At 36.6% G+C, this 19,459-nt stretch overlaps 1 protein-coding gene across 2 annotated transcripts in view; it reads left to right on the top strand.

Annotated features, from left to right (window-relative positions):
- Window positions 1-63: 63 nt before the first annotated feature.
- fryl (furry homolog, like) overlaps window positions 64-19,459 on the top strand; it is a 118,646-nt gene continuing 99,250 nt past the window's right edge. For both annotated transcript variants that reach the window (XM_077220697.1, XM_077220696.1), the window contains exon 1: window positions 64-334. The gene's annotated coding sequence lies outside the window, so the exon portion shown is untranslated. The remainder of the gene's footprint in view (window positions 335-19,459) is intronic.

The following is a 19,459-nucleotide window of genomic DNA, read 5'->3' as shown; positions in this document are numbered from 1 at the left end:
TTCATCGCATCGAGCACGGGGCGGGGCTTAGCTCCGCAATCTTGACACCGCAGCTCCCCTATCAGAAGAGCGGATTGTCAAAGCCGTTAGCCAGCGCTGCTCCAATCTGTTAGACAGGGAGGTGGGCACGTTGTCATTCGTCGAGTTTTTAGGTGTTTTGCTAAAAAAGACCGAGAATATCAGCTATAGGATTGAACGTTAGAGTTCAACGGATGTAAAATGTTGTTATTGTAAAGCTCAAATTGGTCTCGTCATCTTTTGGAAAGAGTCATCGGGTTCCAGCGCTAGCGCGAGCAGGCTAACTGACGAGGAAAAGCGCAGCTGCTCTAAAAAGGTAAGAAGGGCCGAATTCTTTTTGACTAACCTCAAATAACCGACGTCTAATTTCAGACCGAGAGGGCCAGCTCTCACTTTTAACGCTTATCGGTTGTCTTATCAGATGCACTTTCCCTGGTGGGATATTATCAGTTGCAGTTGGTAGTCAAGTTATGTTATGTTGACCTGCATTTGAAGAGAAGAGATGAGTGGAGTCAGTGGCTGTGTCACAAAAAACAGTGAGCTGTCTACCTAGACAGCGTTTTTGGACATCATTGGTGACGTACATGAGTTAACCAGACCATATGAAGCACACGTCTTAATGCACTCTTCACTCTGTGACTTTTTATAGAGTTTTGTGAGACAACACTAAGTTATGTTTAACCAATCAGAAAAACGTGAGAAATTTGCCTTTTGGGAAACATGTATGAAAGGTTGATTGAAGGGAGACAGTTACAAAGCTGTAGTTTGGTGGAAATATCAGTCATCATATAAAGATCTGCGGTATTAGTTACAGGATGTTACTAAGCTGTGTTTTAAAACCCACCAAGTTCATTGACAACTCTCAACTGGTTTGAAACCACCAGACTGACATTGAACGATCTTTATATTTGCTTTCTCTTTTATTTCCTTTAATTATAAAAAAGTACGAAATTGTAGTAAACCTCCAAAGCTGTTTGTGATGGAGTTATTAATCTGCAGACATGGCTTTGTTCAATACAGACTAGCTCTTTTCCCTTTATCTTGTCCATCTAATAAAATCTGTCACTTGAAAGACTCCGTGATGTTTATTGCGTGCCTTATGTAAACATGTGCATGAGTCATAAATGAAGTTAACAACTCTAGTGTCCCAGCCAGCCTCTCGGCATTTGGTGTGAGAGCAGCATGTTCAGCAGTGAGCAGAGAAGAGTTCACATTCCTGATCACAGCTTTGAGAGGAGTGTGAACTCTTCCTGCTTACTGCTGAACATGATGCTCTGAGTGTCATGACAGTAGTGCGTCTCTTGTAAACAGTAGTGGGTATTTTGCATTGGTGTTAAATACTTGGACGTCCTTCTTTCATTTAATGGTCCTAAATATTGATGTATAGATGTAGAAAAATAATTTAATCTGAAATCTCTGCATGATTCAATGAACTCCAGCATCAGAACCAAAAAGCCTTTTAAATGGAGTTATCGGCATAACAAAATTTGTATCATGGAGACCAGTAGCAGTGAAATTTCATTATTTTTGATGCCAAAACCAAATATGCTATAGAATTGAAAAAGCTTAGTTAGTATACATATGTATATATTAAATGTAAACAATGCTTGTTTAAATTTCAAATTAAGTAATTACTAATATAATAAAACACTACCATTAAAAAGTTTGGGGGGCAGTAAGAATTAAAAAAAGAAGAAATTTTACTTTTATTAAGCAAAGACGCATTAAATTAATTAAAAGTGGCAGTTTTAAAACATTTACATTGTTACGGAAATTCAGCTTTGCTGTTACAAGAACGATAGAAAAACCATACGAAACCGAAATTCTTTCTTTGAAAGAAAAAAGTATCAGATGTATGAAAAGTGACCCACATTTGGTTTTTGACCACTGAAAATGTGTACTATTTAGCAATTTTCTACTGAGCAATATTGAAATCCCCAATATGCAATTGAACCATATAGGGCCTTAGAATACATGGATACCAAAATAAAAGTTAGTTTAAAACCAAAATCTTTAATACTTCTTTCTTGGGCATGCAAACTTAGAAATTTAGGGGAAAAAAACACAAGAGGTGCCTTTTCCCAGTTTTGAACTGCCATTGCCAAACAACCATTGTCATATAATGCAACAAAGATGACTAAAGTCAACAGATTTTAATAATAGATCTAACAATATCTGTTTACAAATACAATGCTGCCGTCTTTATAAAGGCATTTTTACGCTTCTGTAATTTGGGTTTCATCACTATTTATGTTTGTCTTTCTTCAGAAACAATATTAACAAAATCAAAAAATTTGAGCTGGGGAAGTTTCTGAAATTTGGTTGAATTGTCACGTAATGGCCCAATAATATTTTACAATAGTTGTTTTTCCTGTATTTCCTGTATTTTTTATCAAATAAATGCAGCCTAGGTAAGAAAAAAAGAAAGAAAAAAAAACATGAAAAAATCTTACTGACCCTAAACATCTGAACAGTAGCGTGTATATTTGTGTGTGTGTGTGTGTGTGTGTGTGTGTCTATATATATATATATATATATATATATATATATATATATATATATATAGCTTGAGATAGCTTGAGATAACAAGATAACTTATATATACTTATATAACTTGTATATATAAATAATGCGATATTCGAAATGCGATACAATACTGGTTTGAGTGTGTAAAATAAATGTAAATTAAATTGAAAATGAAAATTATATAACCAATGTGTTTCACATTCTTTTTGGGAATCCCTGAAAAGCAGTGTTTTAGTATTACATAAAAAGTAATGTCATATATCTGACAATGTAATTTTAACATCAATATATATATATATATATATCGATTAGCCTAGTTATTTTTGTTATTTTGAATGATCTTTGTTATTGAAAATGAAAATAGGAACAAAGAGGCAAATTACAAACAATAGAACAAATAAAATAAAACAAAGATACAAATGAAATAAACAGTGCTTTAACTTTTTCAGATAGGCTTACATAAGATGTAACAGGAGCACTCAAGTAAGAAACAATACAGAAGCTGAATAATCAAATGTAAAACTAATAACTAGTAACACTGCATTGTCTTTACATTAATTAAATATACATTGATTCATAATAAAGCAACAAAAGTTATTTAGTCAAGAGCAGTAAATGATTTTCTCTTTTTCTTTTGTTATTTGACAGACAGCAGCAGGTTTACTGTATTAGGTGGTGATGGGTGGTGATGGCGCAGTGGATAAGACACATGCCTTTGGTGTGAGAGACCCGGGTTCGAATCCACTGTGAGACACCAATGTGTCCCTGAGCAAGACACTTAACCCCTAGTTGCTCCAGAGGCGTGCGACCTCTGAAATATAGCAATTGTAAGTCGCTTTGGATAAAAGCGTCAGCTAAATGAATAAATGTAAATGTATTATGCTGCTGTTACTTTAATCCTATTGCTCCTGATTTCTTTCCCAATTGTTTACGTTCACTTAAGACGTAACACTGTGACTGTGTTTACTTGAATACTCGCCGAGACAGGCATTTTGACAATACTGTGTGTGTATATGACTGTTCAAGTGCAATAAGACACAAAAGAGAACTGAATTGGGGATCACACACGTCTTTCTGTGCTTGCGCTTCGGGTGTGTCAGACATCCTAACAATACATTGCTGTTAGGATCATCCCCAAGCCTATATGACAATTTACACATTGAGCTGTTTGATTATTTCAAGAACTCTTTCCTGTTAAATTTTCACAAGCATCCTAGTAACTCTAATGTGCTATTTACATTGATAACCTAAATGACCTTGTTTAAGATGTGTTCTCAGTAATCGCCTCTTCACTGGAACTAACGGCCCTTGCTAATTAGTTCCACATAAATGAAAGAGATATACAGTGCAATATAGTTGTAATCCCATGGGATCATTTTGTCACTTAAGAGGGAGGGGAAAGGGATGAATTGGCTTCTCCATCCTAATTTAAATTTAAATGTGCCTAAGGTGACAGTGTTTTTACGCCCTCATGAACACCCTCTTCTTGTTTAATGGATTATTAAGGGCATAATCACAACAGCTGCAATTAGAAAACATAATATAGGCCAGATCCGTTTTGGATGTTTGCATGTGAAACATATTCTTCACTTCTTTTTTGTGCTTTACTTTTGCCATGGAACAAGAAACCAAAACAGAGAGGGCTTTTCATTTTGAATCTTTTGTTGTCTGGTGCAGTATAAAGGGTCTTGTAGGAGTGGGGCCGGACAGTCTGGTGTAGGTGGCAAATTAATGCACGTGGGCATTTTGGAACTCGGGCCTTACAGAGCTGGATTTGAACACAAATGAAAGGCGCATTTTAATGGCCCATCTTTTTTCCCAACAGAAATGAAATAATCAGACATCGTTTTGCCCCTGGCCACTTGTGCCCTCCAGGAGTGTTACGTATTTTGCATTTGCTAAGTGAACTGACACAGAGTCTTGTATTCGGCAGACAGACCGGCGAACGCTGGGGATGACTGTCATGACCATATTTTCCATACGCCTATGCTTAGAGCTTGCTGTTGTGACACCGCAGATCTGCTGTCATCTGTCTCGCTGAGATTGGCAAGAAAATTAACCCAGCATTCTTCTATGATAAAAGACTCTGTTATATTAGACAAATGACGTGATGGTTTAAAAAATGTAAAATCTGTTATTCTGTTAGGGACGAAACCTAGGAAATTCATAGATGGATAAGCTGGCAAATTGACTGCTGGGTTCTGCACATTCACTTTACTATGTGATTATCTGCATGCATGAGTACATAACTTCAGTTGAACAACAAAACTTTATAAATTGGTCATAAAGTTTGATCTGATTTATCATCTGGCCTGGAGCATCGGTCGATCTTATTGTTGAGCCCCGCTGTGTATGCTAAAGTTTGCATTAGGGCTGCACGATTTGGGGAAAATGTCATATTGCGATTATTGAGGTTAATATATGCAATTGCAGTATAATAAACAAATGATTTCATGAGTCAACTCGCTTGGTTCTCAAGTAAAATGCACACAGATTAGTGATAATGCTGAAATGTGACAAATGTCTCAACTCAAACTAGCAACAAAAACTAAATCTAGTGTTTTCAAATTAAAATAATATTTTTTGCTAAATCAAATAGTGACATCTTTGTATTACTGCAAACTTGTTATTGTCTCATTACAATAGTATAAAATAAATGTCATATTTACCTGTGCCCTTACTGTCTAACTGGTAGGACAGAAATTGAACGAAGTTATCAAACAGTCTGCACTGCATAAATTATAAATTAAATATAGACTAATCCTTATTAAAGCTACAAAAGTTATTTAGTCAAGAGCAGTCAGTAATTTTCTCTGTTCCCTTTGTTCTTTGATTAACTTTACTGACAGACAGCTTTGTTGGCTGCTGTCCCTTAAAGACCAGCCGCTGTTTACAGAGATGCAGGTCTCACACGCGACTCATTCTCTCACAACTCTTCACGTTCATTATAAGACTGCTCTTATGTACTCGACAGATACTCGACGAAGATACTCGACAAAACGACATTTTGGTAAAATTGTGTGTTATTGTTCGTTCAAGCGCGAAATAGAACTGTATTCTGGTGTGCCGTCTGTGCACACGATACTGGCGCGCATCTTTCCGTGTGTCACTGCAGTCAGGACATTGACAGGCAGCGTGTTCTCTTTTGTCTTGTCGTGCATGAATGGTTTCAAAGCATTTGCTTGAATAAGAGCGGGATCATATAATGTAGCCAAAGGATGACAAAAATGTATGGATGCTGCTTTGATTGCGCTAAATATTTTATCAATATTTAATCAATTTAACGCGTTAATGTTGACAGCCCAAATTTATTTATTCCATAAAATCGCAGCATTTTGCGTCATATAATCACATAGGCTTGACATTGCGATTGCGATATGATTAATCGTGCAGCACTAGTTTGCATTGGGTGCTGGTTTGAAGTACTGCAGTAGGGGAAACTATCAGCATGCACAGGGAACAGAGTGCATTATTAATGTACAGGCTGCCGGTTCTGTCCGACCCTGACCAGTTATTTTCTTCTCGCCCCAACAGTGTCGCCCCCCCCCCCCCCCCCCCATTATTTATCCCTGTGGCTCATGTTCTGATCTCATACATGCTTGCATGATCTTTCTCCATAGTTAAGACAAGAACAAGGGGATTTCTCTTACTTATATCAGCATATGAGAGAGAGGGAGATTTACAGAGGACAGATAAAAGCAGACTGAACTGTTTCTCTCCCTAATGCAGTCAGTAGCTGCTGCCAACCTATAATCTGTTTGTCAGTCTATGATTTTTGTTGTTGTTTTGTTAATCATAAAAGGACTTGCCCAACTCTATGGGTAAAAGCAAAGCTATGGCCATAGTCTAACTGAGAGAAACTAAAAGTTTAATCTTGTTTCAGGGTCGAAGGTAAGAGCGATGACCTAGTTGGCTGGTTTATTTTTTCTTCTACCAGCTTGGCCTTAGGAACATGGCATTTTGTTTGCATACGTTGGTCTATAAAGGTTTCTTATCAGCTTTTACGGGAAGAATGAGTTTAATGTTTTATGTTCTCTGCAGCTCATTTGCATATTCGTTCATGGTGCTATATGAAAGAAAATGACTTGTCATTTATGAGCTCATTTTTATCTCCTACAGTTACCTATTATGAATGAATTGGGTACAATTTGAGAATTGATTTTAACTTTTTTGTTTTGTTCTCGGGGTGGTACAATAATCAATTATGGTTACCATTTGAGCAATGGCTCGGTCTGAGCAAAATACCAATGCTGACATAGTCCAAATCCGGTTTTTGTGCATATCCGATTGAAATCTGATCAGAATTAGCAAATGTGAACAGCGAAAAATCACATGAAATGCGATTTTTACAAATCCGTTTCAAGCTACATCCATGTGGTCTGAAATCCTATTCAAATCACAATTCTGGTAATCCGTTTCAGTCCGACCGGTCTGATCGGATTTCATGTGGTTTATGTGCCACGTAAAATGTAAACGTCAGACGTAGTAATAGGAAACATGCTGAAAGTCGCTGCCAAAACAAGGTTGTTGTTGCAAAGTGCCGGGTGAGCAGAAAGTGACAATATAACGGAGACATGTTTGAATGAATTTTTAATAACATTTTTGAACATGAATTTTTAATAACGCAACGTCATTGCATAGAAACCAATGCAGCAGATATTCCGGAAAATGAAAGAGCAGCATGGACACGAACAGTTGCGATACACAGTGTGGACATCAAAAATTTTAGATCAGATTCCAATCGGATACACAAATAATCAGATTTGAACTGACAGTGTGAATGTAGCCATAGTAGCAACGCAGCAGTTAATAGGGCTGGGACGGTTACTGCATTACCGCAATACCGCGGTCACGTGACTCCAACCGCGGGTCTGAGCTCGTCACCGTCATCACCGCAAAAAAATAACAAAAATAAAATAACCTTGGCCTGCACATGTGTGCACGTTGTGTCTAATGACATGGATTCATTGATTCTAATGACATGGGTTATGTCTAATGATATAGTGGCTAACATGGATTCAAGGTTTTCTAAACAAAACTTATCATCAAAAGATGGAGCAAATCCGATCTTTCACGAGTTGAGGAGCACAATGTTCCATGACGCATAATAAAATTCCATTCGTATTAGAGATGCGCGGATGGGCTATTATTATTTTATCCGCAACCGCATCACAAAACTCATCATCTGTCCGCCATCCACCCGCACCAACGTTTTTTGATCAATTTTCGAAACCGCATCCGCGGCGCTGACTGTTTTAAGGTCTATGAGCAATGTGAGGCGCTGCTGTCGCGAGGCTAGAAAGCTCTTGGCTGTTCTAGAAAGATCCAATGCAGCAAAGATATTTAAAGGCTAAAGTCCCTAGTATATTGGCTATGTTGTATCCCCAGAATATCAGCAGTTCATCAGCAGTGAACTCCGTCTCTGATCGGCGCACAGGGATAAATATATATAAGTAAATAGCCTATAACGCACATCGGCAAACCTGACCTTACCTGACTAGGCTACTGTAGACTAAAATGTTATCATTTCGTTTTGAATTTTGTTTAAAAGTAGACATTTAGGCCCAGCCTACGCCGAGTTTCGGTTCATTTGAGACGAGCTCCAGTTCACCCGCAAGAGATCGCACCCGCGCTTCCACGTCCTCCTGATTATATGTCTGCTATTTGCTTCTTATTTCTTAATTCCAGGCAATTAGTGAATGAAACAGTGATTAAAATGAAGGTACAATTTATACAAAACGAAATTTAATTTAAAGAAAGGCTTTCTACAAAACAAAACTTAATAAAGTGGTCAAAATCGTGTCTGACCCATCTTATGATCCTATCTTACTCATGCTGTTCACTCTTCATATAATCGACATAGATCAAATAAAAAATAACACTATATTATGTATAATATAATATGGAGTATAATATTTGTAATTAAAACATGTTGCAATAGGTGTTCTTTCATTTCCAATGTGAACATCATAATGTATTCTCCTGAAAACGATGAATTCAATGCGAATGTATCTGTGAATATTCTTAAATAAGGAAATCCATTCAGTGATTGGTTCATGCCAAATTACTGATTGATGAAAATTTGACTTTCAAATTGTGCTCGTTTTTTTTCGGATGTAGGTGACAATATTTAACAAAGTCTGTCTAGCAGAAACGACTTCTGGTGCGTGCGCGAAAGTCTGTTGGGGGGGGAAAGTCTGGCTATTTAAAGCGGTTTACCGCCATACCGCGGGAAAATCTTGCTTTTCAACCGCGGTTAGAAAAATAAATAGATTTAAATAGAAAAATAAATAGAACTTATTTTTCTCTCCAGTTAATCTATTGATTTTTTCCTGAATAGTTGATTAATCCTTTGGTTAATTTACCAATAAATAATAACCATAACTAATCTATCTATGATCTTTTACCTAATGATATTATTTATCTAAATGGTCTGTCATCATTCTTTTTTCTTTTATTTTAAAGGCTTAAATTAAAAATAAGGCTTAAACTATTTTGTCTGAACTGCTCAGTGACTTGCAATGCAAAATATTCTTAAAATAGTGATAAGATTGTGGATTGTGGTTCTGCCTGAGAAAAAAAAAGTTTTGTATTTGCGAAATTGCACAGCCATAGGTCTGCCTTTCTATTGTTCCCTGCGTGGAAATATAAATAAAATGTGCCCACCACTATTCACTGGATTCAGAAAAAAAAGTAAATGTCTAAAATTTGTCTGTCTGACCTCACATGTTTTGTCACACTTTGTCAGTGTATATCTTGAGCAATACTTCCTGATCTGTCACCTCTTTGGAAACAGATAGACCTGTTTTTATTTGTGAGACTCGGCTCTTCCTCATTCTTGTGTGTGTGTAGATCGATTTTTCCCTCTAGGCAGTGATCTGCTGTCCAGATCAGTCAGCTGAACTCTTGTCATTATTGCACCACATGCAGTCATCATTGGAAACCCCCCCCCAAAAAACTGTAAAGGTTTTTGAATTAATTGCATGCATAAATGCATTGGAGTGATAGTTCACCCAAAAATGAAAATTCTGTCATTAATTACTTGCCCTCATGTCATTCCAAACTCGTGAGACTTTAGTTCATCTTCGGAACACAAATAAAGATCTTTTTGATAAAATCTGAGAGCTTTCTGTCCCTCAATAGACAGCTAGAATTTTTTATTTTTTTTATTTCACACAGAGATTCCGGAAAATACACGGATAAACTGACCTGGGATTTTACCCGGGTTCGTTTGACTTTGGTTCATTCACACTGCCAGTGATTTTCCAGAATCAGAGAGTGTGTTCTCACACAACCCGTAAAAATCCTGTAAAGACACGTGACATCGATATGACATATGATGTCTCAGCAGCGTCTATAGTTTGCTTATGAGCTGCAATTTCTCTCTCGAGAAACCACACTTGTGGATTTTTTTCTCTGATTCGATCATAAACTAGCGCATTACGTGCCATTTCACGCTGGCGAACGATCCCGGCTTCAGCACCATCATTACGACAAGGCATTGATTGCGGCTTTTGTTCAAACGGCGGAGCGCACTTTCCGGGACTAAAAACGGCAATGTTACTAGGTCCCCAACCCGGCATTGATCCCGGCATCAATCCCGGGTCGTGTTTGCGTTCACACAGAAGGTGTTCTGCCAATTTCCTGGCAATTTCCCGGGATCAAAGCGCTGTGTGAAAGGGGCTTTTGAGATGTGCTTTCCTCAGTGCATAAGTTGCATTTCACAGGTATATTCTCCATCTGTAAATGTTTGAAAGTTAAGAAATATTTCCATTTTGCTGTCAGGAGTGAATCTCCACTAAACTTCATCTGACTAAAATATACATATTGCTAAAATATTAAAATAAAATGTGCCATATGTAGAATTTTAAGTTTATCTAAATCGCACGTGTTTATCACCGGCATTTAACGCCTCGTGACTAAACAAAGGGCGCCAATTTGAGTATGCACGACGCGAAAAACATCAGGTGTAAAAGAGTAATTTTTGAAGAAACGCCTCAAGTCGGCGCCTATAGCCTCGTGGGCAAGTGCGCCGACATGTAGCACCGTTGTGTTTCGGGAGACCCAAGTTCGAGTCCCAGCTCGTGGACTTTTTCCGATCCCGTCCCCCCTCTCTCTCTCCCACATCACTACCTGTCTAGTTACTGTCCTATCCTAATAAAAGGCAAAAGCGCCCAAAATAAATATAAAAGACACACAAAAAATCGCCTCTGGTTCGATTTTTTTGTTTGACGTGAGCCGCGTTAAAAACTGGCCGACCAATGAGATAGGCACTTTTGTTCAGCTGCTGGTCTCTTTGGTGTCTGAACACAAAGAATTTGGACAAACACCACAGCGACTACAAAAGTCTCGATAAGAGGGAGTTGTTATGGAGAGGAATTGCATGTAAATACTGTCTCTCTATGGTTCTGACACTCTCGTCACACAGACGAAGAAAAGTTGTGCTGCACCAGCTTGTGTACTGGGGTATTTCTGTTTTTCAATTAGAGCCATCTACTGTCAGGGAGTGAATTTGTACGTTTACTCAGTTTTGTGCAGATACAAGTTGTAATGTAACTGTGGCAAGCAGGGTGGAGCTGAGAGCCATGAGAACGGAGCAAGACCGGTGGAGCGATTGCTAATGAGCGTCACCTGCACACCACAAAGGCCTTGTATCTCACTGTGGAGCTCTGGATGGATATAAGGAGTGATGACAGTGAATAACGAGAGAGGTCCAGGCCTGGTCCTCTCTCGTCTCATCTCAAGAGATACGAGACCTTGCTCTGTTCACATGGCTCTTGGCCCTGCCCTGCTTGCCACAGTAACGATTATGTTGTGTATCTAGGATATCTTCACCTCATGCAGCTATTCCTTTTACATTGATGCATTTTTGATAATCTAGCAGTGTTATTTTTCTTGTCATATTTTCATAGACATATTTTCTAATCATATTTTTATTTGTCAACATTAATTTTATAACCATGTTTTAATTCAAATATTTTTATGATCACCATGATGGACGCCACCCCCCCCCCCCCCCCCCCCCTCGAAATGAAACAAATTAAAAAAATGCCCATCCCTATTGTGTCTTCATGGCAGACTACTAGCCTACCCAACTGCCCATGCAACACTGTGTCACCAAAGTGTGGACTTGGAAGAGAACCGCAAAACTTAAAAAGGAAATAAAAGCACCACCTTCCAAACTGGTAGGCTATATTGTGGTTGTAGGAAACAACTATATTGTGGTAGGTAGTCTAACAGTCTACTAGTCAAAAGGTGTGGATGATTATAATTCTTTTTAGGTGTGGGTTATTTTTATTGGAGGGATCGGACGTAATACTAGTTGCTCTTTTATAGTTTTGGGCCAATGTTCATCGTTTGCACGTTTTGGGTGAAAAAGTTCATCATGTGATGTGACAGAGGCTGTTTTTTGTCAGCCAAAGTACTTTCCCCAATTCCATGTTTCCTTTTCAGATGCGCTGACAAGTTTGTAGTATTTCCCGAGTATTACAGCTGGTACTGGCAAAGTTCACAAATAACGAGATTAATGAGGTTTCTTTGGTTCTATATAGGTTCTATCGCAAATACAAGATGTTTCCAAACCCACAATTCATGTCCGACAGCAGGCACAAAGTTTTCTGCGTTCTTTTTTAACGCTGCTACAATCTTTTTTTTGCTGCATCTCATTCGCAATCTGACACACAGGTAGACAGTATGGTGAGTAAATGGAAATGTGTGCTTTGGTGGAAATGCGTAAACGGGCATTACATGAGAATGTGTGAAAATAAAGGTACCTCATATCAATTCTTTACTTGTGGCATCAATGCATTGTATCGTTAGACGTTTGATCGATGTCCTACACTGTTGTTCTGTGGTGTGTTTGTATTTGTGTTTTTTCTTCATGTTAACTCTGCTCTGGACACTTTTTCCTCTGTTACTGCTTGGCTTCAGGCTCTGGCCCTTGGCTTTGCCAAAGAAAACAAGCCCCTCCTTGTCCTGGGAAAGTAGCTCTTTTTGTCTGTGTTCTTTTGGGGTTGTTATTACTCATAAAGACTGTGTCTTAATGACTTAATGAAATATTGTATGTAAATGTAAGTGAGAGACGTGAATGCTTATTATGTGTGAAAATATTTGGGGGTCTCGGGTATGAAGCGTTTTGAAAATTTATATATAGGGTGTTTTTTTGGGGGGGTTTTTGAAGGTGAAGCTTGGTGAGTGTCTAGTACTTTTTTTTGTTTGGGTGTAACGGGAAGTTAGATGAACTATTTGTATCTTGCGTGTGGCCTTAGAAGAGGAAGATCGGTTGTGAATGTGTGTATGTGTCATTATACTTGGCTGACAGTTGCTACTGTAGCCTGCTTTCTCTGATCATCTGCTTTAGCAAGTACTGTACAGGGAACTACACTGCGACCTTTTGAAATGCCATTGCGACCCTAATTTTTAATGGGTCGCAAATGTATCACTGATTATTTTTGTACCTATGTTTTTAGGCAATATGCTATGCTTTATTATGAGCATTTATTAAAACAGAAATGTGTATTTTAAGAATACGTTTTATAACGTGCTCTGAGCATTCAACACATCAAGTTGGCTTCAGCCCCGCGACCGTTACTTAGATTAAAACGTACCATTGTATCAGTGCTGCGCGAGCTCTCTCTCTCAGAAACACGGACGCGCGCACACAGAGAGAGAGAAGATAATTGTAAAATGAAAATTGGCTATAGTTTAAATTTTGTTCTTGCTTGTTTTTTTTCTGTCAAAATGTCAGAAAGCATTTTGTATTATCCATCCGTGTTTTTAAAATTCGTTAAATGACGGCCGTTTTACTGCTAATACAGCCCTCATTATAGGCCTATGTCGGATTCATTTAACTTATACTTGATATTATTTTTATAATAAGTGATTTGTTATGCTATTATTGGACTTTTTTCTATTCATTGTCAACTGTTTTCTATAAATATGTTTGTATTGGCTAACATTTATTCAGCTAATGAGTGTCCTGTTTAAAATGTGCAATGTTCAAACGCAAAGACAGCACGTCACAAATAGAAGCCGTTTTCCCTGGATATTAGAATAATAAATACAACACATTTTTTTTTTTACTCTTTTCTAGGGGTTTCTTAATTTTAGACAAGTTGACCAGCACACATTATATGCAATGCAATATAATGCATGCGTGTCCTATGTGTGACATATTTTGCACACAGGTAAAGGTGCCCAATATCAGTCATTTCTAAAGTAAAAAAAAGAAAACAAAAGTGTTTTTAAAAATATCTCTTTATTTGATTATCAGTAAATTTGTTTTCTATACAGAGATATCGACCATAACAGCAATATTAATATCGGTTATCGGTATCGGCCACAATTTTCACATCGGTGCATCACTACTTACGAGTTCACGAGTCTGCCCATCTGTGCAAACCATAGCATGTTGAAATCCATTTTGCTCTTTATTGTGTACAGTATTTTCTATTGCAGTAAATCTATCCCAACCAATGTTAAAGAAAACAAAAACAAGGCGGCATGTGGTTTAAAACATGGCAAGTAAAATAAAAAGCACATCTGTATGCAATACAGTTTCATTATTGTTCATTATTATCCAGAGCGGCTTACTATAAATAATTTGTGCGACCAAATCATATTTTGCGCTAGTAACTGAAAAAGTTAGTAGTGCAAGTGCCACCAGTGGAAAAGGTTAGTGTAGTTCCCTGCTGTAATATAAATGAGTAGGCCTAATTGATTATTCAGATTAGGCTTGCTGCGATAGTCGGTGTTTTCGGTGTTCAGCCACAACACCGGTTACATCACTTGCCCACTGCTGCACCGCCCTCATCGTCATTTTTATTTTTTATAGCCTAGTAATAAAAATCATTTAGTTCAGTTAGAGAATAGACACTACAATACAAACTGAACGTGTCTGCTCAATGCAGCGTGTGCTGAACGAGAGTTGCAGCAGAATTCAAATTTCATTGTTCACAAGACTGACAAGATGATGGCGGAAGAATATGGTTTCAAAGCGAAATGTAAAGGTGCCTATTTGGCAATATTTTGGATTTAAACCCAATGCTAATAGGGAACCTGCAAAGGGCTAGTTGTGTTTTTCTATTTGTTTCTAGTCTTTCTAGTTTCTAGTCTAGTTTTTTTTTTGCAAAACAGACACATACGTGTCTGTGTCTGTGATATGTGACAGATATGTGTCCTTTTTTTCCCGCAAAACAGACACATATACCCCAGAATTTCAAGTGGTATACCTAATCATTTTAAGTGGTGATGGCTAAAAAAAACCCATCAAGTACATGGTTAAAATTTGAAATAAAACAGATTTTGATCATGTTTATTTTGATCAGCAAACAGACCAAAGCCTTCTAGTACTTTCTTCAATCTGTCTCCAGTTGGTTGGGCTAATCCAAAAAAAGTGAAAACAAGGGGGGTGTTCTGAAGACAGACTATTACCTGTGAAACAGGGGTGCTCTGAAAAACTCCCCCATTAGCAATTAGTGCTTTCCACCTGATGAAATTAACACTGCAAAAAATGTACCAATCAATTTTGGTCGAGCCAGAATGTATCGACCAATAAATCGACTAGTCGACTGGGAGATTACAGCCCTAGTTTACTTGCACGTCGGCAGCAACATTTTACGTCAACAAATTGCGAACGGTTTGTGAGAACGGCCAAATTTAGTTACTACGGATTGAGTCCTAGAATGCGATTATCGGCTGATACTGCATGTGGGTCAAAGATGTAAAGGGGGTTTCAAGCATAAAAAAAACCACTAAAATTTAATTCAGTTGAACAATATTAATTCAGTTGAAAATATATGTATCAAAAAATCTTATTAGGCATATTTAAAACCTGAATCATTTGATGACATTGAAATACTCTATTTAAGGTTTACATTGCAGCCCTAATACTAATTAGTTGTAGCTTTTTAAATCTTTATACTTGGCTAATATCCATCAAACAACTAGGTCTACCCATTTGTCAACAAGAAGTTTTTGTATGCAAGTAAAAATCATTTAAAATATAATACAATTTTGTATGATCACATATTATTATATATTTTAATAATTATAGGTCAGAATAAGTATATTGTTTACCTTTTACATACGGTGACATACCGTAGTTAGGGGGAACTCTATGTTCAGAAATATTGGTAAGCTATTATTCTGACAATCGCAATCCTGAATACCTTTCTCTTTTCCTTGTTCACACCAAGTATGATAACTACAATGATAATGATAAAGATGTAGTTCTAAAAATCATTCTAAATTTAAAAGAATAGTTGAATTCACACCACAACTATAACGGCAGAGAGAAATTGTGGAATCGCAATCAAATCAAATGTGGAATCACTTTCAGAGCAAATTTTTTTTCTCTCCCCAGCTAATGAATTATAAAAACATTGACAGCCAATCAGAACCCATTTTGCTTTAAAGAGATATGGCATTTAACCCTTCGGAGTCTTGGGCTATTTTGGCCGTTTTTGAGTACTTGTATTTTTTTTACATTTTGCAACATAAACAAATGTTTACCATACCAATGTTTGGTATAATTTTTTTCAGCACAACATCACCTATATGATCAGACAATTAGTTTTTCACTTTGATGTACTCTATCAACATACTGGACCCAAAATCACACAAAAAAAACAAAATCCGAATAGAAAAATTATAGCTTTTCTACTACAAAAAACACAAACATGCTCAGTGAAGCATTTTAAAAGGTTTAAAATGTAAACACAAGTTGTAAATGTCAACATATACAGGTACAATTCAGATATAATCAAGCTATATATAAAAAAAAATATGATTTACAAAAAAAAGCGGGTGTAGCATAGGCTTTTTTTCTTTCTTTTTAGCTCAGCCACTTTTTAAAAAATGTTGTGCACACAATTATTCAGAGAGCTATATTTAAGGCCTTGCATTCCCAGAGTAAGAGAGTTCCCAAATAGTACAAATACAACATAAAAAATATAAAATTGAGATAAAATTAAACTATATGCAGCAAAAAGCAGGTGTGGCAATAGGCGTTTTTTCTTTTCTTTTTTGCTTAGAAACTCTTCAAAACACTTCATGTACAATTACACAGATAGCTACATTACAGGGATTTCATTCCTTGAGTAAGAGGGGTTCCTCAATAGTGCAAATATACCATACAAAAGGTAAAATGAACACAAAATCAAACTATACATACAAGTATTTACAACAAATATCAGGTGTTTTTTTATTTTTATTTTTTATCTGTGCCTCTCCTCAAAACAGTTTATCTAAATCTACTCCTAAACTACTCCTAAACTACCTAAACTATCTACACTACTCCTAAACTACTCTCAAAATCTACTCAAACTCTTCCAAAAACTAGCAATAATCTCTCTCTCTATATATAACGTATATATGTCTCTCTTTATCAACTCCGTAAATCCTCTGCCTTTCAATTTTGCGTCTTAGCTCAGTTGGCTCCTCCTCCATTCCCTAAAATGTGCAGCCTGAATAGCAGAGTCAGCAGATTCACACATTTTTCTCCGTTTTGTTTTATGACAAAAACCGACGAATTTATTAGAATAAATGCAACGGCTGTCGCATCCCATCTGGCGTTCTTTAACGAACGCGTCAGTATTTTTTTATATAAAGTTTAAATGATCATATCTCCGTTTTTACTTGGTCTATCAACACAAAACAAAAAGTAAAATAGAATTTCAAGCCAGCACTTTCGACAGAAGTGGACGGCAGCGCTCACCGTGACTTTGTTTTTATGCTTCGACGTCTTAAACTGGTCATGTAACTTGATCACGCCGGCGTGATCGGCGACCCCGAAGAGTTAAAGTAGCAGACAAAACTGCAGTACATGCTTAGAATAAGCAGTGTTATCATTCATTGGTGTGGACGCTAATATAGTTACCATTATAGTTATCTTTATAGTTGTTGTTCTTGGTGTAAATGTGTTTTAAAAGTGCCACCCTGGCTACATTTACTTTTTGGCATTTTACAGTCTCTTTTAACTCTCTCTTCTGTTCATGGGCATCCAAAATGGATCAATAACAGTTGAATAAATGATACACAAATGCATCAAAATATTATTTATTCAGTTTAACATATTTGTCAGTGCTAAACATTCCTCATTTATCTGTAATATAAATAAGATGCTAAAATTGTTATTTATACTAGTGATCGACCGATGTATCGGTTTACCGATATTTTTCCCGATATTTAAGCATTTTCCCATAATCGGGAATCGGTTTTGTAATATCGGATTTTCCGATAAACGGCACCATCTTGTGGCCGTTTTGAGAATTCCGCCATTGCAGCCCGCGTCTGAGGAGATCAGTCAATAACAACTCTGTGCACAGGTAAAGTATATGTTCTAGTTGCTTTGCTTTAATTATTCAACTTTATTTAACATAACAGACATGCATGCAGAAATGAGATTTGAGACATAAATGCCTGATATAGTTTATTTATGCAGCTTGGTTCTAAAAAATTGAGACGAACTCATTGAGCCACGTAGCGTAATCCGTCATGTCCTTCCCCAATAAAGACGTAACTTTACATGAATTAAATAAAACAGACATGAATGAGTGCATGTTGAAAATAAAAGCGCTGAATTTAATTCTCTATCTGTTGTATTTGCTCACCATTAGTCTCGAAAAAAAAGTTCGTTCATATTGCTGAGCACTCACTGGGTTGATGATCAGGAATGCTCATCAAGCACGGCCACTGAATGAAACTTTTGACAAGATTATCTTGTTTAAACACCCTAGATTATATTATCATTTACTACATAGCAATTATTTCGCTAATACACATCTAAATATACCGCTTTGTGGAAATTAATTATTTATTATCTGCACGCGCGATCGCGGTTGAGTAACGTATAGCCTAATGTTATAGTTATGTGTAAATGCATAGATAAACAGCACTTTGTCATAAAGCATTTCATGATCTAGACCGACAAAAATATTAATAATAATTAATAACATACTAGTTGGAAAATGCAATGATGTATATGCTGTTTTGTTTGTTACTTTCCTGATGTTATAGGCTATTCCAGCTAATATTATGCAGTGAATTAATATTACCCAGTGAATTATTCCTCACTCTTAGTTTAAACCTATTAAACGGCACATAAACCTTCTAAAACTGTTTAAAATGAATTGCATTTCTGCAAAGGTGATAGGACTCCCCAGTCAATTATTTTTTCCATATGAAAACATTAGACTTTTAACATTTATTTTGCCTATTGTTAACATTGTTGCTGCTGATGCTTATAAATGATATGTATAGTTTAGATATAAATTATATAATGTAATAATATAAATGTTTTTATTGTAATTTGATTAGTTTACCATTTATGAAAACAAATAAACATATCCAAATATGTTAGAATAGTTTTTGTGCTTTATTTTTTACCTCATCAAAGCTTTTATTTTTAAACAAAGACACTTAGTAACAGTGCACTTTATTTTTTGGACTCAGACCCCTCCATTTATTTGTGTATAAATATAAAGGTTTTTTTTTTTGTATGCAAGGAGGGAGTGATTGTTATAAATAAAATGGTTTGTTCAGTTCATTTGTGTTGTAATAATTGTGCCAAAAACAGAAGTATAACAGTAAATAAATATCGGTTCTGCATATCGGTTATCGGGCACATACACATGCATATAATCTGTATCGGTATCGGTTATAAAAAATCAATATCGGTCGATCACTAATTTATACATTGATACTGTCATTTAGTCTAATGGATGACACTTTGGCGTAACAGAATTTGCATTATACTGAATGACAAAAACCTTACTCTGAATGACAACTTCTATTGCAGGCCATCAACTGGCCACCTATATCAAACTGTGAGCATGACTATTAAAGTTAAACACAATTATTCACAACATAATTTTTCATAATTTCACTGAATGACATGCATTTTTGTTTTACTTTA

This window comes from Siphateles boraxobius, unplaced genomic scaffold (assembly GCF_051911475.1).
Source record: "Siphateles boraxobius isolate OS27281-9 unplaced genomic scaffold, OSU_SipBor_1 8, whole genome shotgun sequence".
In the NCBI taxonomy this organism is placed as follows: Eukaryota; Metazoa; Chordata; class Actinopteri; order Cypriniformes; family Leuciscidae; genus Siphateles; species Siphateles boraxobius.
The sequence above is the reverse complement of the archived record's forward strand: the minus strand, read 5'-3'. Positions and strand labels throughout refer to the sequence as shown.